A 26252-nucleotide genomic window follows, 5' to 3' on the forward strand; every position below is an offset into this window, starting at 1 on the left:
CTGTATTTCTGTAAATCCGTTTTGTTTGTTTTTTTACTGACAGCACAATACTGGTTTGCTTTACTGTTCTGTTAATAACTAGTTATTTCTCTTTCTGTTTGCAGCACATGTGCTTCTGCAGTTTCTTCTTTCTGGTTGTGGTTGCTTAGAAACACAACCTTATGACCTATGAGTCATCCGTATTTTTATATGGAAATACGGATGCCAAACAGGTTATAATCTGTAAAAAATAGCGGATCTAATTGATTTCTATGAGAGGATCCTTAAAAAAAAATCTGGGTCTGCACTAGGACATTTTTATTCAGCATTGGTTTGCATCCTCTTAATCTACTGAAATTGTTTTGAAAACTAAACAAACAGAGAAAATACACAAAAACTTATCAATTTGCTGCCAGTAATATGTTAGTAAATCAGCTCCAGTATGTCTGGAGGAAACCAGACACTGCCCATCACCTACCCAATACCTTCTCTACAGTGAAGAATGAGCCAAAGCCTTACCTTTCAGCAAGACAAGACATGACATTAACCTCTTAAGGACATAGGACGTACCGGTACGTCCTATGTCCTCACTTGCACTTCAAAGCGGGGCCGCGCGGCGGCCCCGCTTTGAAGTGCCGCGATCCAGGGTGCCGCGAGTAGCCCGGGACCGCTGCTATTAGCGGGCACGGTCTGATCGCCGTGCCCGCTAATTAGCTAATCGGAGGCAGCTGTCAAAGTTGACAGCTGCCTCCGATTACCGGAGGCAACGTTTCCCTGGTGTCTAGTGGGGGAGATCGCTCCTCCGGGACCTTGTCCCGGAGGAGCGATCTCCGTTACTGATGCCGGCCGGGGACGCGTCCAAGATGGCGCCGTCCTCGGCTCGGCACTCGTTCGTTTTCGGCCGCAGCAGCCGAAAGCAAACGAGTGCCGATCTCATGGATCTCTGCAGCATATCTATGCTGCAGAGATCTCAATGAGAGATCACAGTGTATATACTAGAAGTCCCCCAGGGCGGCTTCTAGTATATGTGTAAAAAAAAAAAATAAAGTGTTGTTAATAGTAAAAAGCCCCCTCCCCTAATAAAAGTCTGAATCACCCCCCTTTTCCCAGGTTTTAAATAAAAGTAAACAAATAAATAAATAAATAAACATGTTTGCTATCGCCGCGTGCGTAATCGCCCGAACTATTAATTAATCACATTCCTGATCTCGTACGGTAAACGCCGTCAGCGCAAAAAAATCCCAAAGTGCAAAATTGCGCATTTTTGGTCGCATCAAATCCAGAAAAAATTTAATAAAAAGCGATCAAAAAGACGTATATGGGCAATGAAGGTACCGATAGAAAGATCACATCATGGCGCAAAAAATGACACCTCGCACAGCCCCATAGACCAAAGGATAAAAGCGCTATAAGCCTGGGAATGGAGCGATTTTAAGGAACGTATATTGGTTAACAACGGTTTGAATTTTTTACAGGCCATCAGATACAATATAAGTTATACATGTTATATATCGTTTTAATCGTAACAACTTGAGGAACATGCATAACAAGTCAGTTTTACCCCAGGGCGAATGGCGTAAAAACACAGTTCCCCCAAATAAAAGAAATGCGTTTTTTTTTTTCAATTTCACCACACTTTGAATTTTTTTCTGGTTTCGCAGTGTACTTTATGCAAAAATTCAGCCTGTAATTGCAAAGTACAATTAGTGACGCAAAAAATAAGGGGTCATGTGGGTTTCTAGGTGGAAAAATGCAAGTGCTATGACCTTTTAAACACAAGGAGGAAAAACCGAAAACGTAAAAACGAAAATGGGCCATGTCCTTAAAGGGTTAAAGAGTCACTGTCATTTTTTTCTTTTTTTTTTTTTTTTTGCAGAAATCAATAGTCCAGGCGATTTTAAGAAACTTTGTAATTGGGTTTATTAGGCAAATATGCCATTATCTGCAATCAAAAAGACTTTTTCCAGGCCCCCCCTCTCACCTCTTTCTCATCCACTGCTCATTATCAGGAAATCATGTCTTGTTGCATCAGACATGCCCCTGTCTGTTCTATGGAGAAGGGAGGGGGGATGAGGGAGATTAGTCGGTAGCAGAGAACAAAGGATTACACAGTGGGAGCTGCTGAAAGCTGCTATTTAGAGATCTGAGAGGTCAGTGCTGACTTCAGAGGAGATAGCCGGTGATGTAGCTGTAAATTAACTCTTTGTTGTCCTGTTTTGGTGCCTCATCTTCCTCCACCCCTCCCCTCTTCATAGAGAACAAGGAAGACAGGGGGGAGCTTCAAAGTGTTTTTTCATGATAAAAATGCCTTTTTCGGCAAAGTTTCTTAAAATCGCCTAGACTATTGATTTCTGTAAAAAAAAAATTAAACGACAATGACTTTAAGCACACAACCAAGACAACACAGGAACAACTAAGTGAACAACTAAGCCTCATTCACATATCTGCAAAAAGTGTCCACATTTGCAGATCTGCAATTTTTGGCAAAGATAGATCACATTGCTTTTAAAATGGCTATTCACACACACACATTGTTTGTCTCCGCATTTACGCTCCGCAAAAAATGTGGACCGCATTGCAGCACATTTTCCCCATAGAAATCTATTACAGCTTCTATGATTGGCAAAAAAATCTGAACACAATACAGCTAGTTGAAAACACTGTATTTCTGGGTATCAGCAAAAAAAAACACAGATGCTATGGATGTGCACTACAGATGGTTTTTAGCAGATTGCGGATGCCAAAATGTGGACACAATTTTCAGTCAGCAAAAATATACTGACATGTGAATGAGGCCTAAATGAATGTCCTGAATCAGTGGCCCAGACTGAGTTCTGACATGAACCCAGTTGATCATCAATGGAGAGATCTGAAAATGACTTTTCCTCAATGGCCCCATTCCATCCTTACAGAGCTAGAGAAGATAAGCAAAGACGAATGGCCGAAAATCCCTAAACCTGGGCATGCACACCTTGTGTCATCATATGCTGTAAGCTACAATCGCTGCCAAAGTGGCTTTTATTGAGTACTGAGTAAAGGATCTGAATACTAATGTAAATGCAATATTTTAGTTTTTCTTTTTAGTAAATCTTGAACATTCTATTTTTACATTATGGGGTGCTCAATGAGGAATTTTTGAGGAAACACTTGAATTTATTTTATATTAGCGCAAGGCCACAACAAAACAAAATGTGAAAAAGGTGAAAGGCTCTTAAGGCTTTCCAAAAGCACTGTATGTTGGGAAAATGTCCTAACATATGCATTTAACATGCCAATAGAGATAATAGTCCAGAATATGCCAGACATGTGCCATGAGGCTAAATGGCAAGTGTTGCAACTATATATGCCTATAATTAAATATGTCTGGGTCATATGTTCAGGTAATGTAATCCCCAAATGTGGTATGCAGTGAATTGCAAACTCTGCCATTCTTAGCATTAAGAATATGGGAAAATCTGATGAAAAACAATTGCTCCTGTGTTGAGAAAGGATAAGAATAGGGGAGACATTTCTGCTTCTTTTTTTTCTTAGCGTACTGTTTAAAGCAAGACTAGTTCAGGAACAGGTCTATAAACATTCTGTTTCCATTTCAGTTCTATTTCCTGACGGCAAGCAGATATGTTAAAATGATTATGAGATTATAAGGAACTTTATCAGAGAACTTTTATTATGCAACAACTAAAATATATAAAACCAGAAAAGACATCTAAAGCAATACTGTATCCACCGACACCCCCCAGCCACTAGTACCATCTATTTGATAAGAGTAAGTCCTTCCCATTTGTGTCTGTTAGGCCCTGTTCACACAATCTATCTTTTTAATAAATAACGGCCATTGTTGCAGAGTGCAATGAAATCAGCATCCATTCTTTTCTGCAGCAAGGGCATTGCATTGAATTCAATGCAGTACCACCCGCTGCGTTCCCACTTTGTTATTTTAATGCCTGTTTCTTAGAATGGACGTTAAAATAATGAACATACCTATTATTTCCGGACGCTGTCCGCTACATATTCTAGACTGTAAAAAATAAGATTTTAGAAATATTAAAGGGGCTCTCCAGAAAATAGATAACCCATCCATAAAGTATGCTGTCAATAATTGAATGGTGGGATGGTGATAGCTGACACCCCCTATGATCAGCTGTTTTGTGCTGCATTATAATGAGAACAGAGCCAGATGCAGTGGCGTACTGCAGCCATGGCTCTTATTCATTTCATTGCAAAGCTGCATTTACTTTGGTACCTCTATAAGACAAGTTACACAGTCAACTAGTTTTGGCTCCGTTCTCATTGTAGTGACGGTGCTGAATAGCTGATTGGCAGGGGTGTCAGGTTTCAGTTGTTTTGTCCCAGGCGGACCCTTAAATAGATGAATTACTATGCAACTTTCTATCAACAATTTCTTAAGTATTTTTCAAGCATTATAAGATGTGGCACTTACTATGGGTAGAACTTGCATATAAGCGAGGCTGTACTCCTTTTTATATATAATGCAACAATATTTCTTACAGTCAGGAATCCTGTACCCAACTTGTAATAGTCAAAATATTCCTAAAAGACACAACACATTCTGAGCCCCTTTCTTCCCATCTCCTTGGAGCAGGAGAAGGATTCTATAGAAAATATGTGAAGCCTGTCACCTGCAGAAAAGAGACAGGGGGAAAAGTGTTTAGAGAAGTACTTCTCCCCACTCATTCTAGTGATCCCTGGGGTTTTCACCCAGAGCCTGACATGTGACACATCAATAATGCATTTACATATTTAACAATGTTGGTATCCCAAAATGGGGTAAAACACCTGTAAAAGCCGTGTAAGCCATGTAATCTTCCACTGTTTGCTTATTAGTAAACCAGAAATAAAAAAAATTACAAATCTGATAGAAATTTTATCTAGGTATTTTTCTAACAAATCAAGATACCCAGAACATGGAAAATAAAAACTGTGTTTTTGTGACATAGCTAAACAGCTAACAGCATTGTTTTTTTTTTCTTACATTAAAACGGTGTCTCATAGCTACAAGTATACAACCAGCACTATGTCAATAAGGTCAGGCACCTGTGTGTATGACCCAGCCCTGTGCCAAACTCTAAGTGCCTTAAGTAGATTCAATGAATCCTTTAATCGTCGTCAGTACATGTTTTTGTATATTAGGATGGTATACACATGGAAAGAAATATGTTTTCTGAAAAAACATCTACTATATTATCATCAGGGATAGTGTTAACTCTCCTATTTCTGTCCATGTGAAAGTATGTTATATGAACTTCACGCCAAATCATTAACTATTGACTGTATTATAAGTAAGTCATATAGGGGAAAATAAATGATGTTGTCTGTAATTGGACTATTTGCTTTGAATTGAGTTATTGGAGTTTTCCTATCTCAGACATTTATGGTGCATCCACAGACTATGCTATAATTATCAGTACCTGTCCCACTGTGTCAAGAACAAGGGTGGGATGTGTTACTATCAACCTATATAGCATGACATGGGGATATGCGATAAATGTACCTCTTTAAAGGGAATCTGTCACTTGGATTTTCTTTTACTGATTAGTCAGACACTTAAACGTTCTCTTTTTCTAATCGGTTTCGAAAAAATGTATAGTATGGTACCGTGTTAGCCAGAAAAATCCATATTGGGGTAAAAAAATTTTGTACATTGTTATGGGGATGGCCATCTTGCCTGAGCTGTTTTGAAGAGCATTTAATGGTATGCTTTACAATAAGCCTCATGGAGATCGACCACAATAGATAGATTTCGTATCCTTAGGCTGGTTTCACACACAGTATATTTCAGTCAGTATTTGGTCAGTATTTTGCAACCTCAACCAGGAGTGGATTGAAAACACAGAAAGGCTCTGTTCACACAATATTGAAATTGAGTAGATGGCCGCCATATAACAGTAAATAACGGCCATTATTTCAATATAACAGCCGTTGTTTTAAAATAACAGCAAATATCTGCCATTAAATGGTGGCCATCCACTCAATTACAACATTATGTGAACAGATCCTTTCTGTGTTTTCAATCCACTCCTGGTTTTGGTTGCAATATGAGGAGCACAATACTGACTGAAATATATACTGTGTGTGAACCCAGCCTTAAGATAAATGTAAAACATTATTCAGTATAATCTGTGGCCTTTAGGCTGGGTTCACACTATGTATATTTGAGGCTGTATTTGGTCCTCATGTCAGGTCCTCATAGCAACCAAAACCAGGAGTGGATTGAAAACACAGAAAGGCTCTGTTCACATAATGGTGAAATTGAGTGGATGGCCGCCATATAACGGTAAATAACTTCCATTATTTCAATATAACAGCCGTTGTTTTAAAATAATAGCAAATATTTGCCATTAAATGGCGGCCATCCACTCAATTACAACATTATGTGAACAGATCCTTTCTGTGTTTTCAATCCACTCCTTGTTTTGGTTGCTATACAGCCTCAAATATACGTAGTGTGAACCCAGCCTTACAGAGGTCTTTCCACAGGGAGCTGCTATTGTCTTATACTGGTGCTATCTATCCACTGGTGTCACCTGTCGCTGCAATGCTGCACAGATCACTTTAGAGTAGCCTCCTCTTATCACCATCGATAGAACAGGAAGTCTCAGCTTAGTTTTAGAATGAAAGTTTAGAATGAAGTTTTGAGAATGAAAGATACTGATAATAAAATGGAAAATTAGGAAAAAATCTTGAAAATATGTTTAAATTAAAACTTGATTTAAGCAGTAGATCATCTTCTGATGACACATTCCTTTTAAAAATTTGTATGAAAGATCTCCTTGTTATAGTAATAGACTCAAGAGTATTCATAGAGGAGAAGACAGCATCCTGTACCCTTCATTGAAAAGTTATTAAATTTTTGCATTCAGTTTAGGCAAACATGAAAGGTAGTTTTACTTGATTGCGGCTTAGGCTAGGTTCACACTGTTTGTGGTTAAATTAAATCTACACATTTTATACTCTTTACAAGAAAAAAATGCATATGTTGAATGGATGCTAAAAACAGATCCTTCCATTCAGTAAAATTAATTTACCATTGACTTACATAAAAAAAACACGCATTTTAACATATGCATGTATTCTGGTGGATACAGTTGCGCAGACTAATTGGGTGCGCTATACGGGAAAAAAATAAACAGAAACCAGTAAAACATAAACACAGAATGAACTGTTTGGGCTCGACAATGTTCTCCAAACCTGAACACTTGGTATGTGACTCCCCGTTGCCGCAGAGGTTGGATGCTGCCCTAGGGTGTCCCAAACCCGAATATTTCAGCTTCGCTGCTCAACACTAGTTGTGAACCTATTCTCACTTTTTCTTAAACTCTGAACCACTGAGATTGTTATCAATAGAAAGGGAAACTTCCTTTCTCAAAATGTTGTTTTTTACATGTGACTGTATTGAAAACTAGCATTGAATTTTTTTTATTTTATTTTTTATATATGGATGTCATGAAAGAGGATTTCCTTCTGACAAAGAGCAGTTTTTGTGCTGGCTGCAAAGTTCACTAGGTTAACCATTCATTTCATCTTATTAGGTAATTAGTCTGGGGTTTCAGTAGAAAATATTTTCTTGTCTATTGGAAGTATACTCATTGTCTTTAGCACCGACTTTGAACACAACAGTTCTTTTATTTCAGTACCAAGATTCCAAATGTATAGAATATAACACATTGTCCCAACCAGTGGCCTCCATCTTGTGTCTTAAAATAGGAATCCTAAATTGATGACTGACCGCATGCAATAATCTTAATAAATGGGGATCTCATTATGATTCATGAAGGCATCAGTTAGTCCTCCATTACTCAATAGCAAACACTCTTACTGTACCAATAGGTTGAAAAACCTAGTCTTTTCAGTTTGTAACACCCAGATTTGATGGTACGCTTATTGCAGGTTATTGTTTTATATTCCCATGGCTATCATGCAACATCCATTTCAACACTGTAGTCATATTATAATCCTAATGCTAACTTGGTACAGTGCATTTTCTTTGGTATATATCTAATAAAACATGCTGTACTAGCTGTGCTACGGATGAATACCTGAAAACCTCTGAACTTGCATATGTGTTAACTGTAACATTTCAGAATTTCATTTATCTTTAAGGCTGTTTTCTCACTGCATCTGCTAGTATCCATCCGAGAAATACATCAGGGGAATTCCCCAACCTCCAATGTATACCTATTGCAGATTCTGACTTGTGTCGTCCATCACACATTTAGGCTATGTTTACACCCCATATTTTTAATGAAAAGAATGGCTGTTGTTTTTAATTAAAACAACGTCTGTTCTTTTCATAAGGCAATGATTTGCATTAAAGTCATTGCAAACAACAGCAGTTGTTTTAAACAATGTATTGAACAACGATTGTTTGGCTATGGCCATCGAAATAATGTTCTTGTCATTTATTTCTGGCTGTTGTCTATAGACTTCAATGCAATATTTTATGTAAAACAAGGACTGTTATTTGATACTCAAAACAATGGCCGTTTTTTTTTTAATACCAAATAACGGCTGTTGTTTATACGTAGTGGGAACATAAATAATAAGTATTGGGCAGACCTCTTTTTTTCACAAGTACCGGGAAAGGGGGGAGGATAAAAGAAAAGACATGACCTCCACGGCTCCAGCACTGCTGGCTGCACACTGCGATCCTGTCCCTGGGGGCCTGCCTGCTTCCTGGTTTGAGTGGCGACCCAGGACGTAACGTGTCAGGTCTGCTCAGCCAGTCAGCGGCCGCTAGGGACCGGATTGGCGGTATGTGGCCACCCACGCTGGAGTCGGGGAGCTCAGGACATGATATTTCTTTGATCCTCCCTCTCCCCAGCACTTCTGAAAAAAAGAGGTCTGACCGGACTTCTCCTTGAAAAGGAAAAGTAAACTGCACAGTTATCTTGACACTCTTTGGTCTTCATCTGTTAGTGGGGATCTATGAGTATGTTTACTGTATAGCGTGGGAGACTTTCCAGCATAGACAGCAAATAGGCACTAAAATGTATTGTGAAAAGAGCCTAAAGCTATGTTCATACACAGTAAAGGAAAAACAAAATACAGCAGTAAAATAGGTCATAATTTGCTTTTGTTTTACTGTGTGTGAACATAGCCTAAATGCTTACAAATTTTTTTATTTCTATGCGGCATATATTATGCAATGAATGTGGGCTCTAATATGTCATCTTGGTTAGCATTCTTAATTATTCACATCCCTCTTACTGAATACTACAGTAGAAAAGAAAATCTAAAACATGTGTGCCACTTCTCAAGACTGTCTGTCTGTTAACATTACCCGTACCAACCATTCCAAGCTCAGCTTTCATTTTTTAAACTGCTCCGCAAACATAAAAGCTTAGCTCTCATTAATTGCAATTGAAACACGTTTTGCTAATAGACAAGTGTGATTAGGATGTTCTACAACTCATCAAATAATAGAGAAATAAAAGGAAAAATCTGCAAATTCCTTGTTCTTGTAAATGTGAAATTCACAAATGTCATGTACTAACAATCCTCTTCAGCAATAAAATGGTTCTAATTGCTTGGCATAACTGACACAATGGTAAATCACGTTGATCAATTATATAAAGATGTACATAGAGGCAATTATTTCACAATGCATATAGGAAATTCAAATGTAAAAAGTATTTAATTTTTCATCTTTTAGTTATGTTAATAAACCAATATCCTGTCTTGACTATACAACATGTTTAGCTGTTACGCTGTGTTAATGACATGTGATGTTCTTACGAAACTGCACAAATACATTATAAATGCTTCATTTCAGATTTTATGGTATGTTTTTCTTCTATTGGTTTTATGAATTTCATGTATTGTTAGAGGGCACAAAATGGAAGTCAGTTCCTGAAAGGAACAAAGGTCAGTTTGTGAACAAAGACATAATAATATACTTAATTTACTGGTACATATCAGACATTATTAGTAACAGAAGCATCTAATGATGTACGAAGTTCAAGGGATACATACTAAAAAAGAAAAAGTGAAAGTTTTAGTTTACCTATTGCTAACCAACAAGTCACTACTTATTGCAATATGAAGTATATACAAGTTCCATTATTTCTTCTCTAGATTCCTCGGCACTCAGCAGGGGATGCTGGATGCAGCCCTAAGACTGCCTGCAAAACATACAGCCACAGGTTATGGTCACACAAGGACAAAAAAAGAGAAAAGGCGTCCGTTTCTATTTAAAAAGACATCCATTATTGCTGCAATAAATTGACTTCATTGCAGATTATTGAAGTCAATGGGATGAAGGACATCCAATGCTCAAAATGTATAAAATAACGGACGTCAAAATAATGATCATGTCAATTATTTTTGAACAGTTTGCAAACAGCGGACATAATTTTTTTGTTGTCCACGCACAGTTTTTTTTTTTCACCATCCTTTCACCGACTATACTATTAAATTCAATGGACTTTTCAATTAAAGACACACTCAAAGGCCAATTAGTAACCCCAAACTAGAATAATGTACCAACAGCCATCATTGTACTCAGGGCCACCATCAGGAATTTTGGGGCCCCATACAGCCAAAGTGTCTGGACCCCCCTACCAAAATGGGGGGGTATTATTGGCTTCTTACAGGCCAAAATATGTGCTGATTTACAAGCCAAAATATAGTGTAAGGTACCTTCTCTACAACCTCTGATATGTCATTGTAACAGTAATCAGTATTGCAACAGATAGCCCTGTGAGAAAATTGCAGCGTGAAATCTGCTATGATACGTTATGTGTGAATGTACCCGAATCCCCCCAAAAATGTTAAGACACCCAAAGCCACAAATCATAAGACAAAACACCTACATACAGTAAAATGGCTCAAAAGCAGTACCCAGAGTAACAACCAAATCCATAGTAGGTGGGAGACCCTGCCCTACATACAGCTTGTTCAAAACATGGCTGCCATGGCACGGAGAAATCTGCACATGTGCAAATAGGCAATGCCCACCCCTCATAGACCTCAGAGGTTAGTGTGAGCCGCATATTCAATAATGAAATAGTCTTGAATTGGCACAGATAGCCACAGTCACTATGCAATACACTGCACTGGCAGCAGCGCCGGGCCCCTCTGCGAGTCACCGGGTCGGACCCCATACAGAACTCCCGGAAATACTGCCCTGATGGCGCGCCCTGAGTGCTGACGGGAGGGCCAGACAGCTAAATGACGTCTGTCATTTTAGACTCAAAATGACGGAAGTAATTTTTAATTACGCTAAAAAATGTTGTATGAACATAGCCATAGGTTGTTTGTTGTCTAGAACTTCTTAGGGCTGCATCCAACTTCTTCAGCTACCAGTAATCAAATGCAAAGTGTGATAGCCAAATAATTTGTTAAATTAAACTCATCATCTAGACATTGTGTATGAATATGCATTTTTATATGACAATTATGATTCTGGGATTTTTCAAAACCCATTTAGCATTGTTGAGAAACATCTGCAATATTGTTCATAATTTGACAAACCTTTGTTCTAAAAACAACAGAACATTTCTAGAAACTTAAACATAAATGTAATCCAAAATATCTGCAGAGCTGCCAAGCTTCATCCAAATCTAAGTAGTTTTCCAAGCCACCGATAAACACATTCTAACCTTGAATTCTCAGTGGAACATGGCTATGTCTAGTATTGCAGTCCTAGACAAAACAAAAGTGCAATAATGCTTTCTGTCAAGAAGACAATTTTAATAATATAATGCATTCTATGGCCTTGGAATATATAGTAAAAAACATTTCATTCCCGCATTTGTTTCATAGTCACATTCATCTCTGCTTATTATAGAAATTATATTTTGCATTCTTTTTTCTATTGTCTGGCTTTTCTGCTCAAGTCTCTTTACATTAAACAGGACACATGGCTTTTCATACAAAAATGTGGACATGTAGAAGAACATATGAGTTTCCCAACATATTGTCTTATCTGCAATATAGTTTTCTGTATTTGCTTTTGTTTTGCCGAATGCCACGCTGCAGCCCTTTCCCACAAGCATCAAAAACCAAAAAATTTCAACCACAACTTTTTGTTTTATTTTCCTTACTCTCTTTACTAAACAAGGTTAAAGTTGGTAGTTGGAGAAACTGTCTGGATTCATTCAACTGCAAATGCATTTGACTCCGAAATGATCATGTACTTATTAAATACCCACTTGTAGATTGTACAAAATATTTACATTATGTGAGTACAGTAACAATGGTTGCTGTAACTAGACTACAGAACCTGACCAAATTGTAGGTTCCTCTGAAGAAAATGACTGCTTTCTTTAGCTCATCAAATAATTCAAAGATAAGAGGTAGTGATTGCATATTGTGGTCTTCTTTGGTCCCATGAAATCAATGCCAGGAAAAAGATCACCTCTGTTCTTTGCTACATAAAATAACCTAGCATTAGCTGGAGACCTAAAAGGGCAAAAAAAGGTCTGGAGAAGCGCTGCATAACGAAGCTGTCACCTGCAGTGCACGTCTGCCAATTCTGCTTTTATGGAATAAAGAGAGCATGACTTTTTGCATTTTAAGTGGTGAGTACCGTTGTATCATTTTGCGTAGCAAAAACTCCCCTGAAAAACAGTTTTTTGTTTTTTATTTATACCAGGAGCAGACAATTGTAGTGCCTGAAATTAGACCAGTTGGATTATGGAGAGCTAACCAAGATTAAAAATAACATGAAGGACAGTAAACTTAAGAAAAAAAAATTATAATCCCAAAGTGGATATCTCCCACCAATCTTGCAAATCCTCAATATGAGGAACTGCCATCTTGAGCGCAAATGGCAGTGGGTTTCTCCAGAGGTATAGAATTCATATCCAGTCTTATGGCAGGTTGTACTAACAGATTTGTCACTACAGGCAAGGAGACCTAGAGAAGGTCTTTTGGCTGCCATACCAATAAAATAAAACACAATATTTTTTATTTGGGGTGGTTTTGTGTTTACGCCATTTGCCCTATGGTATCTATGTTATCTATGTTCCTCAAGTCGGTATGATTACAATGATAGGCAACTTGCATAACTTTTATTTTATGTGCTGGCTTTTAAAAAATGAAAACATTTAAAAAAAAAACATTAGATCGGTGCTCTATTACTCTGGTCTGCAGCAGACCAGATACATAGAATACCGAGCCGGGATCAGCGTCATTCCGACGATGAGGCCCAGCCGGGTAAGGAGAAGGGATCCCCCCTCTGCGATCACATCCCCCCACTAGACACCAGGGAGAGGGGTGATCAAAGGCATTTAAATGCAGCTGTCATGTTTGGTATCTGCATTTAACTGTCCTAATTAGCGGGTGTGGCGATCGGCCCTATAGCTGTGGTCCCGAGCTTTAGCCAGGATTGCGGCGGTTCAGAACAGGGTCGTGGCGTGGCCGGTACATCCTGCATTGGGAAGGGGTTAAGGACCGCAACAATTTTCAATTTTGGGTTTGATTTTCCTCCTCACCTTCTAAGAGCCCAGGTGAGGGCTTGTCTTTTTTAGAAATAAGTGTACTTTGTAATGGGGCCTTTCAATGTACCATAACATGTATGCTGGAACCCCCAGAATATTATTTATGGGGGGAAATGGGGAAAAAATTCAATTCTGCAAATTTTGGGGGGTTCCATTTTTACGTTATGCACTTTACAGTAAAACTGACATGATATATTTAATCTGTAGGTCAGTTTGAATGCAGTTAATATAGTTTTTCTAATGTTTTACTATTTTTTTAACAGTAAAACTTTTTTTGCAAATATTTATGATTACAATGGCCCTATTTTGACTCTTATTGCGCTTTTATTTTTTTTTTACATACAGGGCTATATGGTGAGTCATTTATTGCACCATGATCTCTAGTTTTTATTAGTATCAGATTTGTGTAGATGAGACATATTGATCAATTTTTAGTAATTGTTTTTATAAAATGTAATAGAAATAATCAACCCTGCCATTTTGTTACCGCTTTTTGTTTATGGCGTTCACCATGCAAGGACAATGTTGTTTTATTTTAATAGATCAGACAATTACGCAGGCTACTGTATATAATATGTTTATTTTTATATGGTTTATTTATAAAATGGGAAAGTTGGGTGATTTAAGTTTTTATTGGGGGGGGGGGCGCTATGGCATGTTTTTTAAAAACGTTTTAATTTTTTTTATTTCACACTTTTTATGTCCCCCTAGGGTACTTTTACATTTTTACATTGGATCAGTAACACTGATCATTGCTATGTAATCTGCGATCATTGCATAGAGCCTGCCTGTGGAAGACTCTATACAATGGTCGCCGAGCTGATTGGCGGGAGGAAAGTAAGAGACCTCCGGCAGTCAGTTACAACTATCAGAACCCCCGCAGTCACACGCACTATTGCGGCAGCCCGTCATTAACAGTAAGGACCTGGCTGCTGATAGCAGAATATTATTTTAGTTTACTTTAATAAGAGCCTTCTTGTGTTCTAACGTACCCATCTTGACCATGGGAACTGAACTCTTGCAACATCTGGAGTGCCAAAGCTTTGCTACCCCTGCTCGTGCGCCTCCGCTTTCTGTGGCTCTCTGCTCAAAGAATTGACATGTCAATTCTTTGAGCAGAGGGTGGCGGAAGCAGAGGCGCACAAGCCCTCTCATAGACACGCCGTTTGAGACTAAGGCAGGCGAAATTCCACAGTGGAAAGTTCAGCTGCAGAATTCCGCCGCTTTTGCTCTGTGTGAACTGGCCCTAATATAGTAAGCATGCAAGTCATAATATAAACAAACATTTTTTTTAAGAAAAGCTTACAGGCCTCCTTTAAACATAGACAAATAGAAACATCTAGTCTGCCCTTTTAGTATTTCCCTTATTATCTTTGGATAGATATATGTTTATTCCAGGCATGTTTAAATTCTGTTATTGTAGATTTACCAACCACATCTGCTGGAAGTTTGTTCCAAGCATCTACTACTCTATCAGTAAGGTAATATTTTCTCATGTTGCTTCTGATCTTTCCCCCAACTAACCACTCCCTGTATCCTCTTGTTCTTGAGTTCATTTTTTTTTTTTTTACTAAAAACACTTCCCTCCTGAACCTTATTTAGTCCTTTAACATCAGTCGACCATGTCCTCCTTTCCATTCTTTCCTCCAGACTATACAGATTCAAATCCTTAAAGCGTAACTGTCATGTTTTTTTTTTATTGCAGAAATCAGTAGTATAAGCGATTTTAAGAAACTCTGTAATAGGTTTCATCAGCCAAAAAAGCCTCCTTCTGTACTCAAGAAGCAACCTCCCAGCCTCCCCCCCTGACTTCTTATCTGTGCATTATCAGGCAAACACGTCTTCATTACAGAGAAGCCAGTGAAGACGGGTTCTGCTCTCTCCATTCTATCCTTATGGAGGGGGGAGGGGCCGAGGGAGATGAGGGAGCAGGAAGAGGTGACATGAAGGTCAGCTGTTTGTAGACTCTGGGCACCTAAAACGCTAAATTCAGGTGTCAAAGGTCAGTGCTTATCTATGAACTTACTGAGAGAAGATTGCAGGGTGTTGTGAACTGCTCCGTGCTCAGTCACTCCTAACAGCCCCTCCCCTCTCCATAGCCACATAATGGAGACAGAAATCCTGCTTCATTTGATGTGAGGGGGGAGGCTGGGAGATTGCTTTTTCAGTACAGAAGGAAACTCTTTAGTACATAAAACCTATTAGAGTTTCTTAAAATCGCTTGTACTATTGATATTTAATGTTTTCAGAAAAATGACCCTGAAATGACAGTTACGCTTTAAGTCTTTCCTGATATGTTTTATGCCTGACACCCTCCACCATTTTTGTAGCCCGTCTTTGGACCTGTTCTATTTTATCAATGTCCTTTTGTAGGTGAGGTCTCCAGAACTGGACACAGTATTCCACATGTGGTCTCACTAGAGCTCTATACAGCAGGATCACAATCTCCTTCTTCCTACTTGGTAGACCTCTAGCTATACATCCCAGCATACGATTTGCTTTCCGCACCACCTGGTTGCACTGGTGACTCATTTTAAGGCTGTCAGAAATCACTATCCCCAAATCCTTCTCTTCTGAAGTCTTTGCCACTCAGATAGAGGTTCCTCCTTCCCAAGTGCATTATTTTACATTTGTAAATTTTGAACTTCAATGTCCATTGTTTGGATTATTTATCTAGCAACGCTAAATAACTTTCCATATTGCTGACACCTCCAGGAATATCAACCCTATTGCACACTTTGGTGTAATTAGCAAACAGACAAACTTTACTTACCAAACCTTCTCCTAGGTCACTTACAAAGATATTAAAAAGAACAGGACCCAGAACAGACCCTTGTGGCCACCACTTGTAACCAGTCTCTGCTTGGGATATACACCATTAACAACAACCCTCTGATATCTCTCCTTCAGCCAACCACAAATCCACTGAACTATCCAGGGATTAAGTCCAATTTTCTCTCACTTCTCTATCAGCTCTTTATGGGGAACTGTATCAAAGGCTTTGCAGAACTCAAGATCCACTGCACCACCTTCATCCAGCACTTTTGTGAAATAGTCAAATAAAAAATGAGATTACTCTGGCATGATCTGCCCTTAGGTGATCCATCTTTTTCAGAAGAATTGCCATCATTTTTACTACTACAGATGTTAAGCTAACTGGCCTGTAGTTACTGGGCTCTTCTCTGCTACCCTTCTTGTGGATGGGTATAAGATTGGCCCTGCTCCAATCATCAGGAATGTGTCCTGTTAGGAGGGATTGGTTATACAGATCTGTCAGGGGGGGCAGCAATCACAGATCCGAGTTCTTTAAGAACCCTAGGGTATACACCATCTGTACCCATCACCTTATTTAACTTTAAATGGGCAAGTTCCTCTACAACTTCTGCCTCTTAAAACACTGGAGCTGTACCCATACAACTGGAGCCAATGCTGTATCAACCAAAGAAAAAATTGCAGAACTAATATGTGAATAAAACATATTTCTTTATTTAAATCAATAATAAATTACGTAATTATCACCATAAGATACACAGAAGTACAAAACTGGAGAGGGGAATAGATGTCAGTGGGGTATATGTGACTAAGGACAAATGATAAGTAAACAGTGTAAAGGGGAACACCCCATGTAAGGCACAGCACAGTAAACCCACTAATCTGCCCAGCAAACAATAATCACAAGCCCAAATTTTAAACAGAAGGAATGAGAAATAAAAGCCAAACACAGAAGGGAAGGGGGTGAGCACCAGCTACCACACTGACATCTTATCACTCTCCTGATGAAGTGAGCGAAACGTACGTCAGGCTGTCTGTGCTGGGGAGTGGTAAGATGTCAGTGTGGTAGCTGGTGCTCACCCCCTTCCCTTCTGTGTTTGGCTATTTTATTTCTCATTCCTTCTGTTTTAAATTTGGGCTTGTGATAATTGTTTGCTGGGCAAATTAGTGGGTTTATTTTGATCCACTATATACACTTGTTTTTGCCCTTTGTGTTGGCCCTGCACATACAGGAGGTCATCTAATCTACAGTATATATATAGCTGTGCCTTACATGGGGTGTTCCCCTTTATATTGTTTACTTATTATTTGTCCTTAGTCATATACACCCCACTGACATCTATTCCCCTCTCCAGTTTTGTACTTCTGTGTATCTTATGGTGATAATTATGTAATTTATTATTGATTTAAATAAAGAAATATGTTTTATTCACGTATTAGTTCTGCAATTTTTTCTTTCGTTGATATTTAATATTTGAATTGCAAACATATTATTTTGTGGCAGACTTTTTTTGGGGGTTTCTGCAGCCAATGCTGTGTCTAACCATACTGTGATTGTGAACGCCTCTGTCAAGATATGGAACAGGATGACAATGGACAGGTGTACCCATGACGCCGGCAGCTGCCCCACTGTCCCTGCCTATTTGCCTCAACAGCCCTAGGCAGCAGCGGACAACTGGTCAACGGTCCTTAATCCTTAATAAGTGTAAAAAGAGAACAAAGACAAGATAGACACAACATAATAAATCAGGTTCAAGGGTCAGAGTCAGTAATAAGTAAGCGGTGCAGTAAAAGAACGTGATCCTAAAGAGAAGTCAAAAGTCCAAAAGCCAGAAAGTCAGAAAATTGGTACACAATGAAGGGAAACACTAGATCAAGATACACTAGTAATCTAGGCTCTATCGCAGACAGGGAACACCTGAATGGGGAGGAAACTTATGGGATCGGGAGTCCCAGCCCCAGGGCACAAAAGACAGCTGACTGGCGGTACTGGCCGTCAGTCAGCAAACCATAATGGGATTGGCTGTTGGTAGTAAAGCCCTGGCTGCGGGCACATCAATAGGCAAATGTGACCCTAGCAACGCCATCAGCGCGCTCCCTGCACACGGCCAGGCCAGTAGCCAGGGACACCATCAGGAAGGGGCCGGACAGAAGCTGCAACAACGCAAAGATCCGTCCGGCTCCTGACAGCCTCCTTCTGAAAACACTGAGTAGATGTAGCTATTCAAATAGTCAGCAACCGCCTTATCTCTGTCAGTGAACATATTCTCCCCATTACTTATTTTGAACTTGTGCGATTCTCACTGTTCTTACAGTAAAGAATCCCCATCTGTGATATGGTGAAAACTTATTTGCTCTAGATGTAGAGGATGCCCCCTTTGTCATGGTTGCCCGATGATGTCTTTTTTCCAAACGGTCACTAGAGTTGAGTTTACTGTCCACCAATTCTCCAGGTCCTTTTCTGTAGCAGTTTTACTATTTAGCACATAATTATACTTATTATTTCTATGGCCCAAACGCATACCATTTACATTTATCCACACTAATGGGGAACCAACAGCAGGTTAGACAAATCTAACCTGCTGATAGCTCCTTATAGCACCCAGGATGCTGAGGAGGAACGTATGTGTGTTACCTTTCTCCTTAGCGCCTTTCCCGTGCTGTTAGTCAGCACAAGTTTTGGCCAGGAACACTGCCCCGTCTCCATAGTGTCATTCGGCCCGCCTGCTCAATTGATTATCAATGGGGCGGGTGGGCTGGATGAAGCTGTGGGGGGTGGGACAGTGCTTCCGGATGAAGATCACACTGGTTGGATACCGAGAGGTATGAGATCATAATTATCACCAAACCTTTTCCCTATCATGCAGACAATTGTAATTGCTTTACTTGAATTTTTAATTAGTATGCAGGGGAGATAATGCTGTTGAATTTAGGCTTTCTACAGCACAAGATTGGTAATGCGAGGGGTCAGCTGAGTGATCTTGATACATTCCTTACAATAAATAATAAATAATAAATTATCTGTTACTGAACTGCAGCAATTTCATGAATGCGCTGATTAGACTTCGAGTTCCTTCTGTAATAAATTGGAAAAGGTTAAAAGGTAAAAGTGGAGTAGAGATGAAGATGATTATAGAGCAGGAAAAATATATACTTAGCAGAAAGATGGTGTGTTTGTATAGAAACTTAGTGGACATAATGCGAAGGATGCACAAAAAAGGAAAAGGAGATCTCATAACTCTAAAGCCCCTATTACACGGGGTGATTCAGAGGAGGAAGTGAGCACCGACCTGGTAAGAGCGGTGGGGGGGGTCTGGGATTGGTTCCAGGCGGGGCCATCTGGGTGATCGCTAGATCGTCCGGGCATCACACAGAAGATAGCGGCAGTCTTCTGCTGCCACCCCTATTAGATGGCAGCAGATCGCTGCTAACTAGATTGTTGGTGTCTCAACATGTTGAAGGTCAATGACCAGCCGACATCGTGCATGTCAGCTGATCGTTGTCTTCAATTACATGAAACAATTATCGGTTGTAACAGCAGATATCGGCCGATAATTGCTTTGTGTAATAGCGCCTTAGCACTCAAAATGATGATGACAACATGTCGATTGTTGGTTGTTTTTTTTTAACGTACAGGATGCCCCAGAAAGAGGCAGAAGAAAACACCGGAGAAGATTCAAAGGACAGAGATGGCAAGACCGCCTGGTCACCGAATCAGCCCTACCAAAATTGCAAAGAAACGAATCATGGAAAGACCAGTCAATACCAAAACCATGATGGAAGAGTCAACTACACATTTAGTGGTAAATATTTCATCCCATTATATAACTCTCATTCCAGTTGTTTAAAGCATACCTGTCCTGATGTTTTCTCTCGAGATTGGTGTGCAGTTGTCTCTGCCGCCAGACCTTCCAGCGTCAGGAGTGCCCGCACGCCAATCTTGAGAGAAAACATTATGACAGGTATGCTTTAAACAATTGGAACAAGAGTTATCTCAGATCCTGGTGCAGGCTGCTGTCAGCTGTATTAAACAGGTGGGATCCACCATATATACAGCTGGCTAAGCAACAAGAAAGGAGAAATAGGGTAACAAAAGTTAAAGGGGTAGTGCGGCGCTAAGAAATTATTCACAGAATGACACACATTACAAAGTTATACAACTTTGTAATGTATGTTATGTCTGTGAATCGCCCCCTTCCCTGTGTCCCCCCCCCCCCCCCACACGTGTACCCGGAAGTGTTGGTACATTATACATTACCTGATCCGTGTCGCGCCCGTCCGCCATCTTGTGCCGCAACGTCATCTTCGGCCGGCCGAAGCTCTCCGATCTTCCCGAGTGCCGGCCGCCCTCTGCCGCGTCATCAGATGCTCAGCCGCGATTGGCTGAGCATAACTGTGCTCGGCATTGGCAGCCTTTTATTTGGGTGTAGCGCATCAGCAGACAAGGAGTGAAAAAAGCAGGTGCTGCAACTTCGCCGTGAGGGATACACAGAGATAAACACACAGGCTAGCAAGGTGCTAATCTCAAGAAAAGTACATTAAAAAAATGTGCCAGACAAAATTGGGAGGAAGAGGGTATATAAACACTGTATAGCACAAAGCGCCATTAGCCCAGAATAAGGGCCCCCTCCCAACTGGAAAGTGTCTAACAAATAATTTATAAAATAAAACTTCACTTTTATTAGTATACATTAAATGAATAGATCATACGTGGATTTAAAAACAGAGCACCGATGTAAGAACAAATGTAAATGTCAATATAACCACATTATAAGTGGTATAGTGTGGAAAGTGACTTAAAAGCCCACAATAGTCAGTCTGGTCTTAACCCCTTAAGGACCGGGCTAATTTTTGTTTTTGCGTTTTCATTTTTTCCTCCTTGTGTATATAAGGCCATAGCAGTTGCATTTTTACACCTACAGACCCACACAAGCCCTTTTTTTTTTTGCGTCACTAACGGTACTTTGCAATGACATGATGAATTTTTGCATAAAACATGCTGCGAAACCAGGTGAAATTGAAAAAATAAACGCAATTCTTTTTCTTTAGGAGGGCTTCGTTTTTAGCCGTGTGTCCTATGGAAAAACTGACATGTTATATATGTTCCGCAAGTCGGTACTATTAAAACGATATGTAACATGTATAACTTTTATATTAATTGATGGCTCGTAAAAAAAATAAAACCTTTTATAGAAAATAAACTTTCCTTTTAAATCGCTCCGTTCCCAGGCTTATAGCTCTTTTATCCTTTGGTCTATGGGGCTGTGTGAGGTGTCATTTTTTGTGCCATGATGTGTACTTTCTATTGGTACCTTGATTGCACATATGCGACCTTTTAAACACTTTTAATTACAATTTTTCTGGATTTGATGCAACCAAAAATGCGCAATTTTGCACTTTGGAATTTTTTTGCGCTTAGGCCGTTTACCGTGAGGGATCATGAATTAAATAAATTAATATTTCGAGCTATTACGCGCGCAGCGATACCAAACATGTTTGTTTATTTATTTATATTTATAAAATGGGAAAAGGGGGGTGATTTGGACTTTTATTAGGGAAGGGGATTATTTATTAATAAAACACTTTATTTTTCTTTTACATACAGTAATATGAAGCCCCCTGGGGGACTTCTATATACACAGCACTGATCTCCTATTGAGATCAATCCTGTGTACATAACAGAGCGCTGATCCATCAGATCGGTGCTCTATTATAATGGTCTGCTGCAGACCATCTACATAGATTGCCGAGCCGGGATCAGCGTCATTCCGACGCTGAGCCCCGGCCGGCTCATTAGAACGGATCTCCCCTCCACGATCGCATCACAGAGGGGAGATCCCCCACTAGACACGCGGAACAAGGACCACATACAGTATTCAAATGCAATAGTTAATTAGTTAAGTTTGAATAGTTAACTAGACGGCCGCCACGTCTAATACCTGCGGCCCCTGGCTGCACATAGCAAACCAGGGACCGCGGGCTGCAGAGAGGGCTAACGGCTGCATGCCGGGTATACCCGTCATGCGTCGTTAAGGGGTTAAATACATACAAATGGGAATAGAGATAAAGGAGGGTCAGCGTGAAGTCAGCGTAACACAACCACCGTCCTATACATGAACTGTCTATAAAGGAGCCCTACATGTAGAGCCGCTCAGTTCCTTTCTGGGCTTTGTAGCTTCAAGTCCCAGTAAATTATTTTTTAATCACGCGTACGAGGCAGGGGGAGAGCAGTGACTAGTCATCTGAGCATTGTCCTAGTCATGGCTCTCTGCTTGTCAGCGCGCTCTGCAGGAGTGATTGACAGGCAAAGTGACTTGTTAGAGACAAATGTGCTCATTGGTTCCCTTTAAAAAAAACTTTTCTTTAACCCTTAGAGGACCGGGCCAATTTAAATTTTTGCGTTTTCATTTTTTCCTCCTTGTGCTTAAAAGGCCATAGCACTTGCATTTTTTCACCTAGAAACCCACATGAGCCCTTATTTTTAGCGCCACTAATTGTACTTTGCAATGACTGGCTGAATTTTTTCATAAAGTACACTGCGAAACCAGTGTACACTGGAGAGTATTTGTTTTTACGCCATTCACCCTGGGGTAAAACTGACTTGTTACATATGTTCCTCAAGTGCTACAACGATATGTAACATGTATAAGTTTTCTTTTATCTGATGGCCTGTAAAAAAATTCAAACCATTATTAACAAATATACGTTCCTTAAAATCGCTCTATTCCCAGGCTTATAGCGCTTTTATCCTTTGGTCTATGGGGCTGTGTGAGGTGTCAATTTTTGCGCCATGATGTGTTCTTTCTATCGGTACCTTAATTGTGCATATGCAACTTTTTGATCGCTTTTTATTACAATTTTTCTGGATTTGATGCAACCAAAAATGTGCACTTTGCACTTTGGGATTTTTTGGCGCTTACGCCATTCACCGTGCGAGATCAGTAATGTGATAAATTAATAGTTTGGGCGATTACGCATGCGGCAACACCAAACATGTTTATTTATTTTTATTTATAACATGAGAAAAGGGGGGTGATTCACACTTTTATTAGGGGAGGGGGCTTTTTATTAATAATATTTTTTTTTTTTTTACTTTTACACTTATACTAGAAGCCCCCCTGGGGGACTTCTAGTATAACTATACTGATCTCTCATACAGATCTATGCTGCATAGATATGCAGCATAGATCAATGAGATAGGCACTCGATTGCTTCGGGCTGCTGCAGCTGGAAGCAACCGAATGCCGAGCCGGGATCAGCGCCAATACGGCGCAGACCCCGGCCGGGTAAGGACACGGGGATTGCTCTTCTGGGACATCGTCGACGATCTCCGCAACCAGACACCAGGGAACGGCTGCATCAGGTAATCGGATGCAGATGTCACCTTTGATTATGCTGCATCCCATTATCTAATTAGCGGGCACGGCGATCGTACCATGCCCGCTATTAGCCGTGGTCCCGGGCTACATGCTGCACCTGGGACCGCAGCAGTACAGAGCGCGGCCGCCGTGTGGCCCCGCTCTCAACACCTGTGGGCAGCCCTGGACTTACAGGTACGTCCAGGGTCGCCTAAGGGTTAAAGGGGTTATCCGGTTACGTAAAATATATGATGACTCATCCCCCCTCCTGGAGACTAACAAATCATTTCACACATGTCATACCTTATCTGTCTCCTTCCCTTAGTTTTGAGCATGCTGTTTCTACTACAGACATAGAAAACTGTTGCTAAGTCTATCTCTGCTCTCAATTCCCACCCCCCTCCTTTCTGAGCTGATGTAAACATGCCCCTGGCAAGCTTGTTCTGAAGCACTGTAGCTTCTTTGTAATGCTTGAAGCGTTTAACTGAGGCCAAGTAGCTGATGAACTCACTGTGATTATCTCTCCTATGATTAAAAAGTTGCTACAATGTTGTACATTGGGAGTTGTTTACATCAGCCATCTGGAAGGAAGGGGAAGGAAGGGGTTGAGAGCTAAGACGGACTCAGCAGCTCCCACACAGTTTTATATGTTTTTAGCAGAAAGCAGCAGCTCAAAACTGAGGGAAGGAGAGAAATAAGTTTACGATATGTATGGAATGAATTGTTAGTCTCCATGAGGGGGGATGATTCAACATATATTTTAGGAGAACCAATCACTTCAAAAATTGATATAGCACTAAGTAAATTTGCCATTACATCACCGAGGACACTGCCTAAACATATACCTATGCTATGCGCCCCTGCCCAGTATGATGAGAAAACTTACTTTGAAAAAGTCCTGCTCTATATGTAAATGTGGGCCAACTAGTCATCTGGTCTTGAAGGACAAATTTTTCACACCCTAAGGCAATAAAACATAACTTTTAATACAAAATTTCTTGTTGTGTTGTTTAGTGAGCTTTTAGAAATTTTGTATTAAAAGTTATGTTTTATTGCCTTAGGGTGTGAAAAATTTGTCCTTCAGTGATAATGTTTGAATAATGTATCACACCATCGGGCACCATTGTATATATAGGCTTGCGGTAGCCTGATGTATTTTGTGTCCGCAGTGGATTAGAGACAACTAGTCATCTGGGCGTTGTGGCTGGGGCAAGTAGTTACGTCCCCTGGGTGTGCCAGCACTACAGTGCTGTATCAGCCGTACGTCGCTCTTCCAACTCGGCTCTTTGACATTGTCATCAAGGCGGTTAGTGGCATACGACACTGCTAAACTGTGCATGTCCACTATAATGATGAGATTGGAGCGCTAATGGTCCCTTTACCCAGATAACCCCTTTTACCCCTTCATGACCAAAGGTCATTGATGCACGAATGTCCAGGTCACTGAAGCAGCCCTGTACACATTAAAACCCCTTCCTGAGAAATGTAATGCTTAATATAAAAATATCAAAGAAGAATAGGTTCCACCCCATGGGCTGAGGAATAAAGACCTAAGGAGTATAGAAAAATGACACAATATGAAAAGAGGTAGACAGTTCACTTTGGGACATAGAGAGAGGCTTGGGTGTGTCCAGGGGAAAAAAATCTTGTGAAGTGTCAGACAGAGCTCGGGCAATGGGGGACGTTAGGAAATTGTATAGAAAAGTGTGATAAGCAGTAAAGAATGACAGTGGGCAGGCTGGGGATCTCCTACAGCTACTGGAGGGAACAGGATGCTTTAGGGTATCTATTATTTACTTTAAATGTCTAGTGGATACTCCAGGCAGTGTTCATCTCAAGGATGAATCCCATATAGTATCACACTACTGCTGTGGATGCTAGGAAGTCATTATTTATTACACGAGGCGTTAAAGAAGAGACCAGGTCACTCATGTACTTCCCTGTAACTTCTGCAGTGACCAGACACAGGCAGAATTCTTTGCAATAATCTAGAATACTCCACTTTGTTTATAAGAGCAAACTCTTTGGTTCAGAATGATTACCCAGAGTAGAACAATAAATGTGAACAGTAACTTCATCTAATCTAAAGAACAAAAGAGGGCAGACTGACCCAATCTAACAAAGAAGTGACTGCAAATATCTTGGGCGCAGTGCCATCTACTGGCAGAAATGGGAAATTGAAGGGTCTTCAATTTCAAAAAATGTTACTGTGGTGTGTGTGTTTAAAAGGCTTTCGACTCGGTTAGAAAACATGGCTGCTCTTTCTCAGAAACATTGCCACACCTGTCCACAAGTTGCATGTGATATTGCAGCTCATCCCTATTCATTTCAATGTAACTGAACTGCAATCCTAAAAACCAGTCACGGTCAGATGTGCCTCTGTTTCTGGCAGAATGTAGCATTATTTTTTAAATCCTATACGAATATTGATTCTAGTTGAAAATGTATGAATAAACCTGTTGCAGGGAACCCATTTTTATTTACCCTGTTAGTGAATTCTAATAGAATGGCTTCTCTGATCAGTGTCTGCTCTTCAATTGAGTGCATAGTGGTTAAAATGAACACCTTTAGCCCTGGAAGACCTGCCCTGTCTTGCAATATACAGACCATCTATCTATTTCAATGGGTGGTGTGAGGGATTATCCTTGTAGGGGTGCAGTCGGGAAACTGAATACTTTTT

This window comes from Dendropsophus ebraccatus, chromosome 2 (genome assembly GCF_027789765.1).
Source record: "Dendropsophus ebraccatus isolate aDenEbr1 chromosome 2, aDenEbr1.pat, whole genome shotgun sequence".
NCBI lineage: Eukaryota > Metazoa > Chordata > Amphibia > Anura > Hylidae > Dendropsophus > Dendropsophus ebraccatus.